Source organism: Arvicanthis niloticus, chromosome 8, assembly GCF_011762505.2.
Source record: "Arvicanthis niloticus isolate mArvNil1 chromosome 8, mArvNil1.pat.X, whole genome shotgun sequence".
NCBI lineage: Eukaryota > Metazoa > Chordata > Mammalia > Rodentia > Muridae > Arvicanthis > Arvicanthis niloticus.
The window spans coordinates 19,181,770-19,199,861 of record NC_047665.1 but is presented as its reverse complement, the minus strand read 5'-3'; the positions used below and the strand labels follow the sequence as shown (position 1 = coordinate 19,199,861).

The 18,092-nt window shown below is 43.9% G+C and overlaps 1 long non-coding RNA gene across 5 annotated transcripts in view; it reads right to left on the bottom strand.

The window, feature by feature from the left end:
• Positions 1–2,069: 2,069 nt before the first annotated feature.
• LOC143443289 (uncharacterized) overlaps positions 2,070–18,092 on the bottom strand; it is a 126,102-nt gene continuing 110,079 nt past the window's right edge. Inside the window, exons 7-8 of one of the 5 annotated variants that reach the window (XR_013112132.1) lie at positions 5,786–6,181; positions 2,070–3,442 (exon numbers count right to left, since the gene is read on the bottom strand). This is a non-coding gene — a long non-coding RNA (uncharacterized LOC143443289). The remainder of the gene's footprint in view (positions 3,443–5,785; positions 6,182–18,092) is intronic. The other 4 variants (XR_013112130.1, XR_013112124.1, XR_013112128.1 and 1 more) reach the window with 4 other exon arrangements.

Sequence of the window (18,092 nt, the reverse complement as noted above, 5' to 3'; positions counted from 1 at the left end):
AGACAGCCTGTGCCAGAAAGCCTTTGTAACCTCTGGAGGAGAAAGGGACATTCAGGCGCGATCCCAACGCTAAGAGCCAAGAATTGTGAGCAGCCCTCTTGGTGCCCCAGGCTGTGCTGCACTGTGGGTGTGCCATGCACTGTGTCTTTTAAACACACCTTGGGGAATTCATTAACCTTAGGAGACTTTGTTCTCAGCAACATTGTTGTTGCTCCTGCTGTCTTAAAGTAGCAAATAATACCAAAATAGAAAGTAGAAAATAGGACTCTTCTCACCTTCCCCAGTCTCTCTGTGTGTGTGTGTGTGTGTGTGTGTGTGTGTGTGTGTGTGTAGCCCAGGTTAGCCTCAAACTCGCTGTGCTGTTATCAGAGTTGTTCGTGTCAGAGCCTGAGCCTGGCAGCCCTCGAAAGCTATGCTGGGTTAACCATCTTCAACAGGCCAACTAAATTGATAACTAATAGAACAAAGCAGAGAATTGAATAATGCACCTACACTGGGAAGAAGAACAAACAATGAATGCGGTCCAAGGATACCATCCCCTGAGCACCAATTCTGTCTTCAGTGTCCTGAGGTTTAGGGTTAAGTGGAGGATAAGAGCCCCCCCCCGCCCCCCGCATGGAATTCCTGTGGAATCTGAATTTTCTTTGAGTCTGTTGTTTTAATAGTTTGATAGTCGAAGGGAAGGGCAAAGGAACTCTTTAGAATAACTTCATCTCTGCCAGGATGGTAGAATTGCCCATTCCTCACACTGGGACAAGACCGGGCAAGCATTTCCTCTGGTTTGAGCTCCCCAAATCCCACTCGACTCCTCTGTGTCTTAATATCTTAAGTTATCACTTTTCCCTGGTTTCCTTCCTCATTAGAGGCCTTTGTTCAGACTCCTGCCCTGCCTCTCTTCCTGCACTCAAGTTCAACTGCCCCAGGACTGGGCTGACGGTGGTCATCTACGAGTGTACTCTGCTTTCTGCCCCTGGGGTGTCATCCAACCATCATCTGTATTTTGATGATACCAAAATTTGTCACTTATTCTTTGATCTTGACATTTGCCTATCTAGGTGCCTTCTATGAGTGTGGCTACTTTGGCTACCCAGGAGAAAGCACAAATTATACATCTAAAAGGTATCCTTGACTTGGTCCCCAAAGCCACTCCTAAGGAAATGCTGCTTTGGCCTACTCAGTTGCTCAACTAAAGGCCAGAAGTCATCCCTTCTCTTCCCCATTCACTTCTAGTGCTGCCCATCTCAGCCTCCAGTACAGTCCTGTATGTCACCATATATCATGTGGTCTGGTTGTCTGGGAAACAACCTACTAGAGCCTCCATTTACTATATGGCACTGTTTCCTTAGCAGCCAGCATTATAGTTTAAATACATGTTATTATGGTCCTTTTTGATCATTATCTCCTGCTACAGTTTGGATAAAAACCAAACTCCTTCCCATGTGAGCATGCTGCTAAACAATCTGCCTCCCACCTGATCTCCAACTTTATATCTCCCCGCTTCCCACTTCTGCCATAATGTCTTCTTGTGAGGGATGGGACACTACAACACTCATGCCCCAGCAGCTCTGTTCTTGGAAATGCAGCTTGTGGACCTACTGGGAGATCATGTCAGGGATTCAGTACAGATGTGGAGAAAGGGATGCAGATTCAGCAAACAGGCTCGGGCTCCGGCTCAAGTAAGCACTAGTAAGTGAGGCACCAGATGATGCTGTGGCAGCCATGAAAAAACCTGAGGACTTGGGGTGGATCCAGGCTGCTACCAATGACACAAGAACTCTACCTATGGTGATCTTAAAGCATCAGTGGAAATTTGACCAAGTCATTCAATGACAAGCACTGAGGATATATCACTTATGGACCAGTGAAAGTGAGATATAGCCTCTATCCTCAATCATTATTCAGCCTGATGAGAGACAGACACACAGGCAGATAGACAGAAAATTGCGACCCAGTTTGATAAGTGCTACTGGCAGAACCTGCATGGGAAGAAGTGTGGCACAAGTCTATCAGTGAGTAAGATTTTCTAGGCAGTGACACAGCAGAAAGGGCAGTCATGGGACTGTGTGTCTGTAACTGATCATGGTCTCTGTGTTAGTCACTGTTCCATTGCTGTAAGGTGTAAGGAGACATCATGACCAAGGCAACTCAAAAAAGAAGGCATTTATTAGGGTCTGGCTTACAGTTTCAGAGGATTGGTCAGTTATCACAATGGCAGGAAACATGGTGGCACACATGGCGCTGGAGCAGTAGCTGAGAGTTCTACATCCTGATCCAGAGAAAGACAGAGAGAGAAAGAGAGAGAGAGAGAGAGAGAGAGAGAGAGAGAGAGAGAGAGAGAGAGAGAGACTAGACCTGTATAGGCCTTTGAAAGCTTAAAATCCACTCCCAGTAACATATCACCTCCAACAGAGACACACATACTCCAACAAGGCCACACCTCCTCATCCTTCTAATCCTTCTCAAACCCAGAGCCATCTGTAGGACAATGAAGAACCCCATCCTTACTGGTTAATTCATGTTCCAAATAAAGTGCCACAAAAACATGCATTTGAGCTTTGCAGAAGGAACTAACACTTTGGTCACTCATGTTTTGTTTTCACACACATTGTCAGTACCATGCCAACATTACTAGCATTGCTCTCTTTTTAAAAAATAAAATAAATTTCTACCTTGGAATCCCTGGGGAAGAAAGCCACAAATGGAGTAGAGGACATGTCCGTATTATCATGGTATAAATGCTATCATTTGAGTGTGGCAGGAAAGTAGGCACAGATCAACTAAGTAAGAGATGCCACTAGGCACTGGGTTTCTACTTTCTCCCTGTGGTTCACAAGATATACCTTCCCCTTCTGAAAAGTTTGGGGAGGAAACTCATCGATTGGAGGGGGGGCAGCACCAAAGAGATAGAATCGAGCATTTGCCTAACTGATGCCTACCCACTCTGCCCCATCTCAAAGTCCTTCATAGGGTAAACTTTCCAACATGCAGGCGGTCACCCCATCACAACAAGCACTTCCTAATGGGAAGGAGAGCAATTGGATTAGTTCTCCGGAGGCAGGAATCAATAGCCCGGAGTATGTGGAGCCGATTAGACATTGCTAATTAGAGCTCTCAGACATTAATCAAACACCACGTATGGGGTTAATCAACCAATGTAGGAAGCAGGAAAAGTCAATAACTTCCCAAGTCTCTCCTTGAATCTTCCAACCTGGTTCACCTTGAAGTCCAGCCTAAAAACAGCAATCTCTGCAGTGTGTTCGCATGGAGTGGGTTCTCCTGAGCCTTCTCAAACAAGAAGCAGATGCGATGTCATCAGGCCTCTTCTTAAAGAAGCACAGCCTTCGTCCTACAGCCTTGTCACTTTTCACTGATGGGGCATCAGGGCTATGGGTCAGCTGCAGGCTGGTCCCAAAGAGGATGCCCACTGATCCTAAGGCAGGAACTGTAAATAAAGACAAATGTTCTCTTACTAATATGTTATGCGTGAGTAGCCCAGCATGTAATTCATACAATTGCTCCTGTGCAATAAAGTAATAAACATTAGGCTTGTGTTTACTCACATGAGTGGAGAATGAATTCCATGGTCAAATCAAATAGCACTTTATAAACTCTAGATGACTGATACTTCATTAAGTTTCTCTGCCCACCTTGGTTTAAAGAGCTTTGGTAACCTGAATCTTAAGGTATGACATAGTAAATCAGATAAACTGGCCTTAGATAGATTCTCTGTATAATTCTGAACAAATCCAGACACACCGGAAAATGAATAGCATTATAGTAAGAATAGTTCTAATTGCTGGCTCCCTAACATCTCTGAGTGTTACCATGCATGAGTTACTTCTTGCACAACATGCTCTTTGTATATCATCAGAATCTCCTTTTTAAAAATATTTTTGTTGAAAACCACATTCTGTGTGTATGTGCATGTATGTATGTGTTTGTGTGTCATCATTAAACTTTTGTTTCTTCTGAAATAGAAAGTCAGTTTGAAATGAACTCAGACCCTAAAAGATTCATAGTAGAGTTAAAATTCACACACCATAGGGAGGAGCGGTTTTTAGGCTCTTAGAAAGCATGTTCCTCCAGCCCCTCTCAGCATTACCAGCTTTAGACTTAAGAGGAAAGAATTCCAGGATTTAATTATGGGATACAGAGCAGTGCTAGAGAACAGGAAAGCACAACATAGAAAAAAGAAGACCAGAATCAAATCTTGCCTGGTCATGACATATTGATGGCAAGGCCTGAACAAGTGTGTAATGTCCCAGAGCCTCTGAGATGAAGACAGAAGTGTCTAAAGTCATCATGTGATATCAGACAATACACATGAGCACTTGGGGTACCATGCATGCTTGGAGTTAGAAGACAGTGGATGCTTGGCTATGTCCCCTTGGCTTCTCCCATCGATGCTGGATATTAGATATCACATTCTAGAAAGCAATAACTGTATTTTTTCATCTTTTATATCTTAAGTGCCTGGAACTGTGGTGGTGCAAAACTGACTTAAATTATTATTGAGACAAAATGAGTTGACTAAAGGACACAAAAAGAATTAATAGGGGAACAGAAGAATATCTCTTTCTCTTTTGCGTACAAGTCAATACTGAACAGGATCTCCAAGGATCTGGGAATTAGAGGAAATAGTTCAGAGGAGCCAAGATAGATTCTTCCAGCAATTTCCACCGTTGGAAAGATTGGTTATAGTGGAAAAATTATGTGTCATTTTATTTTTTAAATTAAAATACAATCACCTCATTTCCCCTCTTTCTTTTCCTTCCTCAAACTCTTCCCCTGTTCCCTCCCTCAACTCCTCCTGTTCCCACCCCTTACTTACTTACTCTCAGATTCATGACCTCTTGTTCTTTGATTGTTACTGTTACCTATTGCCTCATTGGGTTTCTATTGTGATAAAGACCATGACCAAAACGGCTTGGGGAAGAAAGGGTTGACATCAGCTCACACATCTTCTTTATGAGTAGAAGTCAGGGGTAGGAACACAGCGAAGGAACCCGGAGGCAGGAACTGAAGAAAGGATTATGGAGGTATGCTACTCCTGGCTTGCTCCCTATGGCTTGTTCAGTTTGCTTTCTTATACAGCTCAAGACAACCTGCCCAGGCAGCATGCTATAGGCCAGCCCTTCCACATCAACCACCGATCGAGAACATGCTTTATACACACTTGCCTACAGGCAATCTGATAGAGGCATTTTTTTTCCTACTGACTTTCCTCTTCCCAGAAAACACTAGCATGTGTCAGTTTGATAAATACACACACACACACACACACACACACACACACATACACAGAGAGAGAGACAGACAGACAGACAGACAGACAGAGAGACAGAGACAAAGAGATGGAGACAGAGAGACACAAAGAGAAACACAGAGAAATATTGTTTACATGTGTGTAACTTCAGGCTGACCACTTGATATTGGATAACCACTTAGGAAGCTTATCCATGAGAACACCTCCTTCTATTTCAGCATGTCTATTGGCATTGTTGAGGTCTTCCTCAGGCAGCCAAACGGTGCAGCCTCAGGGGTGTAGCTGTCCTGCCATTTTCAGGAGACACAATCTCACAGAAGACTTCTTGGTCCTCTGGCCCACACCCTTTTCTACTCCCTCTTTGGTAACGTCCCCTTGAGCCTTAGGTACGGGAGCTGTGCTGTATGTGCCTCCGCTGAGGCAGGACCCTCCACTATCAGTTATTCTGCGCGCTTTGACCGGCCATAGTTCCCTGCAATGTTGTTTCATCTGCTGATGAGAAGAGAGAGCTATATTTACCTGTAGGTGTGAGGATACATATTAAGAAAGCAATTAGGAGTTAGGCTGGTCCAGGAAGGTGTCGATAGTAGGTTTTCTTCTAAGATCCATTACCTTAATAGCTGTGGGTAGCTGACTAGGTTTCTAAAACCAGGCATAATTTCCCCCCTGTAGAGCAGCCCTTAAGTCCAATTAGAGAGCTATTGGTTACTGCCTGCCATGATATGCGTGTCACTATTGCACTTTTAGGGATAGCTTGCTGTGCTGGCTCTTATCGCAGTTCATAAACATCACAGCTGGGTAAGCAGATTGATTGCTTTTCTTCTTTGGCGACTGGCAAAGCACCTTCCAGTACTGTGAAATCCAGTCCTTGGGGAGGAGGCTTTCGGGTCAGATCCAGCTTGAATCCTCTGAGTCCTGTGTGAGATAACCAAGAGCAACAGCAATAGTCTATATTGTTTTGGGAGTCTCTTGGATTACCCTGACCAACATTTGGAAAGGAGGTTTGTCATGCCTGATGCTGGAGGATTTGCTTGATGATCTATGGCTTTTGGTGAGGAATATCTTCAGACCAAGTTATGTTTATGTATAATACTATATGTATAATACTATATATATATATATATATATATTAAATACAAAATAATGCTTCCTAGAAGCTTTTCAAACATTCTGCAGGTTATTTGTCCTCCTTCCTCCTTCTGTACTGCATACTCCTCCCTCCATTAAAGTGTTCCTCCTTATTTTTCCCATTTACTGCTTCATATCATTTGTATCCTGCTATTCCTTCCTCTAAGGCTCCTCCCTTCATGGTTCTTTTATACTTTCCAGGTTTCTGTGGTTGGTCCTTTATAGTTGTGGAATACTCATATATGCAAAATATGAGGTTGTGGCTCACTCGGTAGGGTGCTTGCTTACCGATCATGAAACCCTGAGTTTGATTCCCACTCGAACAGATGCACACCTATGTGATGCACACCTATGATCTTAGCAATCAGAGGCTGAGACTGAAGATCAAAAGCTTCCGGTCACCCTCAACTACAAAAAAGGTTTGAGACAAACATGGGCTACATGCATGATACCCTACCAAAATTTTTTCTAAATGCGTGTGTGCATGTGTGTGTGTGTGTGTGTGTGTGTGTGTGTGTGTGTGTGTGTGTAGGGGGAAAATAAATATAACAGATATCTCAAATATTTATTTTATGAACTATAATAGATAATTGTTTTAAAAATGAGAATACAGAACCCAGATATTAGAGAAAGAATATGGCTTAATATACTTACTTTTAAGCAGGGAATATTATTAATATCCTGTAGAATTCTCAAGGTAAGCATTATGGAGTAAGTCAGATTCCTTCAGCCTAGACCATGAATATACCAGGACTAAGAGAACAGAGAAAACACTGCCCCAGAAAGAGCCTTAGCTATTCTGGGAGGGGAAGGGTCCACCAGAAGAGGGCCAGCACTGACCATCAAAGCTGCCCAGGGTCCAGCCACAGACTGAAGGCACAGAATGTTATTGAGCCTTTTTCTAATTAATCATCATATCTCCATTTCCTGAAAAGGACAATGTTTCGTACAACACAATTTTTAAGTTGACAACTCATGTTCATGTTTCTGTGATGCCAATGACGTAATGGTGATAATAATTAAACCTTGAAAACTTAACAGAAGTTAGAAACTAGCTGTTTTATCTGGGTTTATGATTCATTCTCTTAGGCCCAACAGAGTCCCACTGAGACACTTTCTGCAAGCAGGCTGAGAAGGCTAGCTCACCAAAGGCACCTTTTCTCTCCTGCTTGCTATGTTCTACGCTGATGCTGGCTTCAATGGAATTGCCCCAAACAAATCTTCATTTAGTAAATCAACTCTTTACTTGTTAACTGAAGGATATCACACTTGAATAATCACATCTCTCTTCTGCATACTTGGGACTTAAATATCTGTCACTTGGAACCAAATTCTCAATTCCAAAAATACTGGGAGTCCCCAGGTAAGCCAAAGCCTGGATGCAGGGACACCGGAGTGGTAGGCATCCAGTCACATCACATGGAACACACCTGGAATAAAAGCCCTCATTCCGGTGGCCCCTCCACCTTTATTAAATGGATCCTGGTTCTGTGACACACTGTGCTCCAGGAAAAAAGAAAAGAAAAAACCAGCAGATGCTGACAGGGAGAAAAGGATGGAGTGTTTCCTTCAAATTTTGAGCCTCCGAATTTCATTCAGAGTCCTTTTTTTCCTGGGCTACCCTTGTCCTGCCTGTATTCATTAGACTCCATCACCCCCAAGTCACTTCCTATATGCAGCCCAAATTTCCTGTAATGAGGGGAAGCTGAGACGCAAACGCTCCACGGCCGCATTAAGTCTCAGGTTATTGAATTAGGTTGGCATAATTTTAAATATTAAGCAATCTTCCCAGCCCCTGGTTATTGTCACTCAATGCGGGAGACACATGTCATATTATCTGCCCGACATTGTTTCCCCTTGTCTGACAACAGCACCCCCTTCTCTTTTTTGGGTAATTATCCCCCTGCCAATCCAGGTACCATCGACTATCTGGGGAAGAAAATGGCTCCAGTGAAGGGGCATCAGAGACCCATCCTGGCTTTTCTATGCAGACACAACAGGGACAGAAATCTCTTTCTTAGGTCATCACTCTCTGGCCTCAGAGAGGTTGGACTGTTCTCTGCAGATTTACCCAACTCTCTCAGCCTAAAAGAACTGACAGCATCATCCGCAAACTCTGGATGCAGTCATGCCTGGAGCCAGCTGTACCTCTGCAGCTCCCGCCATTATAAGCCTGTTGTTTGCTCTTTCTGAGCGCTGCCCATCTCCAGGCTTGTTCACAGGTTTTCTTCCCACAAGCCTAACCCCTGTGCAGATCATTTTATCTGTTGGTTATAGATCCTCCCCATTGTATCTCATCATGGTGCTTTCCCCAGCTAATTAATCGCTACCCTCTAGGCTCTGTGTTCTCAGAAACTTCTAGAAATGCCTCCTCCTGGCGCTAAGCCCTAATTTGTTCCCCTGGCCTCACAATCTCTATGCTGCCTACACATTCTCTTGTACCCCACCCCATGCTATTCTTATTCCCCTTTCCTTTTGCCAGACTTCAGATTAAGGGTTTTCTATAGCAAGGGCTATCAATTAGTGAGGTCCACATCCTAGTCATTAATGAACTCTGGAAACATCTCAAAGCCTCGTGAGATTATATGTAATCTTTCCCTGAATGTTCACATTTAGATGCATTAGTCACCAACGCCGCATAACGAATCACTCCACGTTTTAACAACGTAAAACCACAAACAGTTCTTGCTTCACCATTTCTGTAAGTCAAAAATTCAAATGTGGCCCAGCTAGGTACCTAAGGCGATCAAGGAGGAGCACAAAGTCAAGACTGTGATGGGAGTTTTGGTCAATTGGAAAGGAAAAGCCGTTCCTAGCTCACTGTCATTGACACTTTCAGGAAGTGGTCTTTCCTAGGTGGGGGTTCATGAGCAGCAGGAGCAACCCAGGGCCAGTGGACGGCACTCTGGCCTGTCTGTAATCTAACCCCAGATGTGACACGCTTTCACCTGGACTACAGTGGACAGATGAGGCACCCGGCACTCAGCCCTGCTCATGCTCCAGGAGAGAGGCTTCCACAGCGTCTGAATGGCAGGAGGCAGGAGCCATGGGCTTTAGGGGAGGTTTGCTACACAGTGTACTCTGATGTTGTCCCCTCCCGTACCTGTATTCTCTTAATTTCTGTTTCACTCATCAGCCTTATCCAATGTCTTTATTTTCACACATACTAAAGAAATTGCCAGGAAGTTCTGTGTAAATACACTAGAATTGACTTCAGCTTTAAAACAGTCCTTATACCCCCATTGCTAAAAGTTTTGTGACACAAAGATCCTGTTATCACTGGCTCCTTGATTAGTGGTCACCCACTATACATGGCCATTTGATGAGAAGAAGAACGCTTTTTAAAAAAAATTAATTAGTGTATAAGGTTTTAATTAGCATATAAGCATTATGACTTATTTTTTGAGACAGATTCTCATATAGCCCAGGCTAGCCTTGAATTTGTTATCTAGCCAAGGCTAATCTCAAAAAGCAAAACTAAGCTGTCCCATTAGGTGGAAATTTTGGCTAGCATTTTTTCCATTAATCAACCAGCCACACTGCCTGCTATACTGAAGAAACATTGATCCATAATTACCATTTAATCATGCAGAATATCCCAAAGATATAAAAGGGTGAGATGATAATTTATGCCTGTTCTGTTTTGTCTGTAGGTGACACTGGCTTTCTTTCCACTGTGAGTGTGATGGAGAACTCAGGGTCACCCTTGCAGCCAGGCACCACTTCGAGGAAAGTAAGCAACACCTTAGCGCTCATATAAAAATGTTTTTTACTTCAGGAACACATGGAAAATGAACCCCTGGAAATGCAGAGCACCCCTGGAAGCCACTATCACAGGCTGCTGTACATATATATTTTAATACTGCCACGTGTATACGTGGTGGCTTGATAGATTATCTACTTCCTTCTGCTTTTCAAGGTCTGCTGGGAAAAGAGACTTCTAATAAAACGTTCTGAACTAATGAGCGGGAACCACCAGACATTTCTCAAACATCACCAATTCACAAGTTTTTCCAAAGAAACACAATCACTCGAGCCTAAAATGAATATTTAAAGAGACCTTTCTCAATCTGGAAACAACCACATTTTCCCACACAGTTACAGTTACACACACACACACACACACACACACACACACACACACACACACCATAGTATTATTGCTAAAGTGCACATATAACTATTCCAACTTTCACAAAAGCTTTCCATCAAATGTACTGCCTGAAGGTCCCACTATTGAAAACTCCCTTGTAGGAAGAGTAAAATACGGAGCTCATCCCATTGGTGAATTACATTGTATGTGATTCACTTGCTTATATCTTTTAAACCCTTCTACCTACAGACTGCAAGTCCCTCCTGTTGGGGATAATTAGAGAGCAGGAAGCTGGGAATTGGGTAAGAGGGGAGGGGCTGAAACAGATGGCAAGGAAGAAATACAGCTTTGGGCAAGAAGCTCTGGGAGACATAAAGGAGAAAGCAGGGGTAGAAACTTCCGTGTGAATGGCCCTGTAGGTTCTGGAGAAGCAGAGGGTTGAGGTATGTGTGGAAGGAGCTAGCAAAGATCTCCTCAGAGTGGAGGATGTTGGGCTGCAGTACTAGAAACCAAACACGCCTACCCAGCTGTGTTAAATAAAGCTCTCTGCAAAATCCTTCCATTAAAAAAAATACTTCATCTTATGTCTCCAAGACTAGGGCAGAAGACAGGACGTAGTTGAACATTTGGATAAAAGGCACATGTTGGTATCCTTGTTTGGATGCATGGGTATCACATACTTGAGTGTGCCATCTCTAGGTATGTGCATTTTCTTCAGTGACTCAAAACAATGAGAAAGCACGGTGTAATCATGGAGACTGTCCCGAGAAGTCTCTACTGAGGGAGAAGGCACAAACGAAAAGGAGGGCTGTGCTGCCCACTGTGACCCTCTCAAGTTGTGACAATTTGGCTGAGGGTCTTGCTTCTGTGGTCCTCTTGTGGCTGGTGTTTGTGAGGTACCCGTGAGGACTGCTCTTGGCTCGCTTCTCAACTTTGTTCTTTAACTCTGCCTTTGCACAGACAGTGGGATGAGGGTTTGAATGAATTGATCCTGGTCTTCATGCATCTCCTGTAATCTGTCACAAGTCTGAGCTCTCCTGCTCTCAGACTTCATCTGAAAAAAGGCCTCTGATTCCATACTTCCCCCCACCCCAAATCCTAATAATTTAAGTAAGACAGCCACATTACTAAGTTTAACGTCCCTCCTAAATTTGAATTTTTTTCCTTTTGACTCCTCCCCCCAAAAACCAAAAAAAAAAAAACAATAAAAAATTTAAAAAAGAATGCCAATATTATATGCAAAATCTCAGAGACACGTGGTCAACAATTTCATAAAAGAGGATACCAAGTGGCTATGGCATTTTAAAGTGCTTTCTACCATGTATTCCAGAATTTCACTATAAGGAAAACCACTCCAAGGCTGTCCTGTAGCCATGGGAGTGGCTAAGCTGAAATGATAACATCAAGGTTCTGTGTAGGAAATGGGGAAACTGGAAGTTTCCCTGAATAAGAGGAAATGAACATTGCATCACCAACTGGAAAGATGACAGTACCCACTAAACACTGGATGTAGCCTGCAACCCAGTCACCATTCCCCTAGGGACACAAAGGCATTCAAGAAGGCTCAAATACAGACATCATAGTAGAAGGGGGACTTGCTGGAATTGTTTCGGTAAATGCGGGGATTTTTAAAAAGTAGTGAGTGAGTGCGTGGGTGTGAAAATAACCAGTCATTATAAACATGAGTGAAGTCATTGAAGAACCAAACAGAACTAATTAACAATAGAAAATTCCTCTTAATCACAAAACTGTGCTTATAATAGTAAATGTTCTATTATATTACTTTTACTACAATAATAGTAATAATAAAGACGGAGACAAAATAAGAACAGTCACAGAATCTCTTAATATGCAAACATTTAAAAGGAAGTAGAGGAAGCCAAAATCATTCTTTGAATTTATTTTACATTTATGTATTCATCTATTTTATTTTGTGTCTATATGTATATGTGCAGGCAATATATGACCAGATCACAGATGTGCAGGACAATTTTCAGGAATTGGTTCTCTCCTACTGTGTGCAGTATTAGGGATGAAACTCAGGTCCTCAGGCTCTACTATGTGCCACTCCAGGAATCAAATTCAGCTCCTTGGGCTTGGTGGCAAGCACACCTATCTGCTAAGCCGTAGTAGCTCCAGTTTAATGAATCACTACCATAAAAACAACAACAATCCACCATAAGAAAATCTAGCATATACCCTCTGAGCATCCACTTAGGTCAGATACTGTACTTAACTTTAGATCTGTGTGGGCAAAGGAGGCCAGCAGAGCTTTGATTGGGAAAGTTGGCTGTTCATCAGTAGAAATCACAGTTCATGGCTATGGTGAGATAGTGTGCTTAGCACCATGAAGGGCCAAAGATAAGGACATGGGGACATCATAAAGCAGGATGGTGATTCCCTCCTAAGTCTCTGGGATGGTATTTCCCTCCTCTGTGTGTAAAAGCTAGTTGGATTTACAGTCAGTAACTACAGTGACCCAGTGTCTTCTTTACCATTGATCATTTGTCACCCTCAAATAAAATAGAGAAGGGGACTGATTTGGAGTCTGCTGTCATACTGACTTTGGGGCGAAAATTATTCCCCCTTCACAAATACCTTGTGAAGCCCAGTGTTACCCAGCACTGGACAGGCTGAGGCAGACAGAACATGAGTTTGAGACTGTTACAAGACAAGGTCTCAAAAGCAACAGAAAACCCACCCAGCATATGCAATGAAACAGGGAAGGAGAAAGCCAATCAGTGTACCTATAAAGAGAAAATTTCACTCCAGAGATACAAGAAGCCACAGAAAGCAGCTTGCTAAAGGCTGATCCACGAATACTCTCAAAAATAACCAATCCAAACTAACGAAACTGAGAAAAATGTTACTGCGATTTAACTGCTCTGCTATGGAACCCAGAATGTTGAGATAGAAGAGAGTCCCTACAGAAAATGGATGGACAGCTTCAGGGACATCCTTGATGGCTCACTTTGCTCCGCCTAATGGAGCAAACCCACCAAATTGAGCTCTGTCTCCAACCTTCCCTTGCTCTCCTCTCCGAAAAGAAAACTCTTGGACATTCATTTATAACCTGAAAGGCTCCCAACTGTAATCTCAGGGTTTTCCACCTTCATCCAAGTTCCTGAAATAAAGACTCTGAGACTTATTATTTATGAATAACTGCCTAGACCGTAAGCCTGGGCTTATTCCCTGACTAGCTTACAGCTTAATTAACCCATTTCTTCTAAGTCCTGCCACATGGTTAGTTACCTCTCCTCATGTGCATGAGGGACCATCCCCATCAGCTTTCAGGGTGAATTGGCTCCCACACCTGACTCTGTCCCAGAATCCTCTCTCCCTGCCAGAACTCCCACCTCCTGTTTCCTGCATGACCTAATAGGCCAACTGCTATTTTATTGACAGGTGATGCTTCCACAGAGCACACAAGAGATTCTCTATACACCCAACCAAAAAGAGACAGATTGCCTTTGGTCCCTTTCCTGAGACTTCCTTGGTCAGGACGGACTAAACTATTAAGAGAGGGCAGACTTCGTTGCCAGCCATTGTATGTTCTCCATCTACTCAACTTCCAGAGAGAATCATTTACAGACTCTTATGTTCTTGGGGCCCCCTCGGGGGGCCAAATAAAAGATCTGTCTGAAGATCATTTACTGCCCCACAAAACTGCCCCCATTTCCACAGCTTCCCTCCCTGTGAAGAAGATATGCACATGCTTGAGTCTGAGTTATCAGGAGGCCACCATTCTCCTGTGTGCCTTATGTGCATTTCTTTTCTAAAGATATACTGTGAGTTCATGACCTTTGTAGAGCAGAAGAGACATTTCCTTTGCCTTGTGAGAACGTATTGACAGTCCTTCCACCAAGAAGATGGAACAGCGGCACCACGGGACTCACCTGATAAGACACAGACGAGGAATTTGTGCAATGCTAGATCCTCGGCAGCAAGCATGCTAGCGACTTCAGGCTGCAAGAGACAGAGCAGTTGGGATAGGGGAGGAAAGAGGGCGACACACACAGGAAGATTGTCTGCTGTGGCCAGAATACATCAGGATGCTGAGAAACCAAGGAGAGGGATGCTGAGAAGATAGACGAACGGTAAGATTCCAAACTTAATGCTGCCTTCTTTTCTAATTACAGTTCTCCTCCCGGGAACATTCTAGGACCAGCAGGGATTGTTGTGATTATTACTATTGCTTATTGCATGTTGATACCCAAATACATAAATTATGCACCCAATCCTTCCACCTGCTGCATTCTAAATGAGTCTTTTCCAGAATGGCATCTCTGAGAATTAGCTTATCAACAAATTAGGTAACGTGCAGGCCTAAGTCTTTGTCATAAAATGCATCTCTGCACCTCTCTGTGCCCCTCGATGCTGGCATTACAGGCTGCACAGCAACGCCTGTCTCTTTATGCAGGTGCTGGGGATTTGAACTTGTGTCCTCATTGTTGCCCACCAATGAATGCTCTTACCTGCTTCCTTTCTTCCAAGCTCCCCACCCCAAATGATGAAACTCTTGACTTATTCTATGTGCTGATTTTTAACTTACATAAATAAGATCCTCTGAAGATGTGCAGAGTTTTAGTCCTGCCCTGACATTGACCCTCTCTCAGGAAAGGCCTGGATGCAGGCCCCTAGCAAGCATTAAAAAGGCACTTTGCCCTGGCTCCCGGGTTACACATTAACTGCACTATGCAGTTCCGGAGGCTGCAGCCTTCAGACCCCATCCAGGCCGTTCATACTTCCCTCGACCTCTTACAGCAGGATCTGTATTTATAATTCATGCTCCTCTGTTGGTTTCCTTTCCAGGTCTCCTGGGCTGGTGCTTAAACAAAATCTCTACCCACGCTAAGCACATGTCAATCCTTCCTCAATGAATAATTGATGGTAATGGTGATAACCATGTGCAAATGTTTAAGAGTATTTCTCTTTTGTCTTTCAACTGAAGGTCACTTCTTTCCTTGCTACAAGGGGTGCCAGTGAGACACAGATAAACTCAGACATCTTGAAACATCACTGACTGGATTTTATGTAATGGTTAACAAGAGGCATGCACCAAACCTTGGAGATGTAATAACTGTATTTACCGTCATAATTTAAACTGTCTCCCAATGTGGTTACAATGGTATTTTCCTTAAGAGAACACTTTTTCCTTCTATCTACTCTGACTCTTCACTCTTGTCTCTCCTCAGTTAAGGCTGAGGTCACCATTGGGCCACAGGGGTGGACAGTGACTGCCCAGATGAGGTCTGTCCCCATATCAGGAGAACCTGCACTGTGTGGGAGCCTGTGAGAAAGGTAATCTCAGATCCACTTGAATCAGAACCTGACATTCATTCTGCCTGCTAGACAGCCCCAGTGTCTACCTTCAAACAAAACTCCTAGCTGAGTCCTATGCATATTGTGGTTTGAAGGGCATAGAATCCCTGCATAGCCATGAGAATTATGTGGCCTGAGAATTACATAGCCTGAGTCTTACACAGTAGCACCAAGAGGATCTAAGCCCCCGTTAGTGATTAGAAAGTAGACTGTAGATTCTGACTGTGACTAGGTGTGTGTGTGTGCGCGCGCGCACGCGCGCGCGCATGTGAATTCAGAGGACAACCTCAAGTATCATTCCTCAGACACCTTCTACTTTTGGTTTCTGACAGGGTCTCTTGTTGGCTTGGAACTTGAAACGAACAGCCACCTAGCTGGCCAGTGGGGTTCCAGGGATCTGCCTGCCACCACCTCCCGTCTCAACATTGCTGAAACTACAAGCCTGTGCCACACATCTGGCTTTTTACATGAACTCTGGAGTCAGACTCAGGTCCTCAGACTTTTGAGGCAAGCAGTCTTCTGAATCATCTTGCTCTCACCACCCTAGACTTGAACCTTGAAGTCTGTATTCCCAGTGGCTGGCAGCCTTTGGGGAAACAGAAAAGAGGTAAGACACTGTGGAAATCAGTCCACATAGGGGAAGGGAGAAAGACTAAGTCTTCACATGTCTCTGCACCTTCTTTCACAGCTGGGCCTAAAGCTAACTCGGCAGTGAAGATGTTCAAATGCCAGATGTGCAGCCCCTTTCTTATTTAGGGAAACATCAACTTGAGCTTCTGTTACTAGAAACCAAGCAAAGCCTAGAGGAGGACTCAACTCCTGAAAGAGGATACCTCTTGTCCAGCCACCAGTACTGGCATCCTTGCCACTCCAAAGGCAGATCTGAGCTACATAGTTTTTTGAATGTGTTCTTATAAAACATCTCCTCTGGGAGGCTTTTTCAATATGCACTACTGCAATGATGAGAAACCCTCAGGCCACAGGGCTCTAAATTGACTAAGGTCTCCTTTCTGCTGCTGTGACCTCAGCTCCCCTATTCCTCTCAGAAATGCAAGGCACACTGCTGTCCTTTGGCAAGAACAGACAGACTAGAAAAGGTTAAAGTTCACATCACAAATGTCCATCTTCTACACTGGTTAATGGGTCTTCCTAGTTTGCTTGACTGTTTCTTTGCCAAATAGCTCACCAGTTCCCTGAAGCATCACTGCAATGTAGCTGCCTTGCCCGAATTCTAGAAGCATCTAGGTTTATGTCCGAGTTTCTGGTTTAACAAAATATATCTGTGTCAAGACTGCCACCAGAAGAATCTGGCTTGTTTTCCACTTCTGTGGAACAAAGGCATAGGGACAGTAGAGTGGCCGACCTAAAGGGTGTATTTCAAATACAGAAGACTTTACCTTGCTTCCTTCCATTGACGTACCACTACTGTGCCAATATGTCTCAAAGAGCAGCCCATGAGTCTTAGGTCTCAGCACTCTTGGGGAAGTGTACTCTACTTGGGGTCTCTGAGCCTCTTCTCTCCTCCTCTGGACTGCCTTAGCCTACACTGATTATTTCACTGGGGTTAGAATGGATGCGCTTCATAAAGTCCCTTTTAACCCCAAGATTCTGTTTCAACTGGGCTGGAGTTGACTATCAGCAGTTGTCAGGGAGCTCAACGAGGTCAGGTCTACCCACGTGCCCTCACAGAGGAAGATGATGGGGCAGGAGGTTCATAAAGCTTCATGAGAGTCTCATGGGGTCCCCCCATCCATTAGAGTATCTAAGAGGTGAACAATTAACTGGGATTTCTGCTGTGACATAGCTGCCCATCAATCCCCCAGAGGACTTTTCCATGTACAACTGCCCATGCTTCTTAAATAGCCCCCAACATACTTGATGGATCGCCAAGATAGACTTAGATGCAATCCTTTCTCTGGTCTGTGAGAATATTCTCTCTCCCTGGGAAGTATAGACATTTCTCTTTCTCCACAGAAAAAGTCACGTAATGGAGGCTAACCGCTGTCGGAGAGATGGGTGAGAAAGGCAAGCTGCTGAGGATGGGAAAGGTTTGGGGGATGGGAAACTTGGTGGCTCTGGCCAGTGGTACTGGCCTCCTGCTAAATGAAAAACAGAACCAGGGGGACAGTGACATTTGGGTTGAGTGTGAAGGTGGAAAGGGAGCAAAAAGCCACTGCACAAGGAGAGGGAGTCACCATGGTAACCCTCAGAGTGGGCTTCTTAACTCTGGAACATGTTCATTCCCTGAAAATTTCAAGCATCCTCCTGTACACTTTAGCGAGC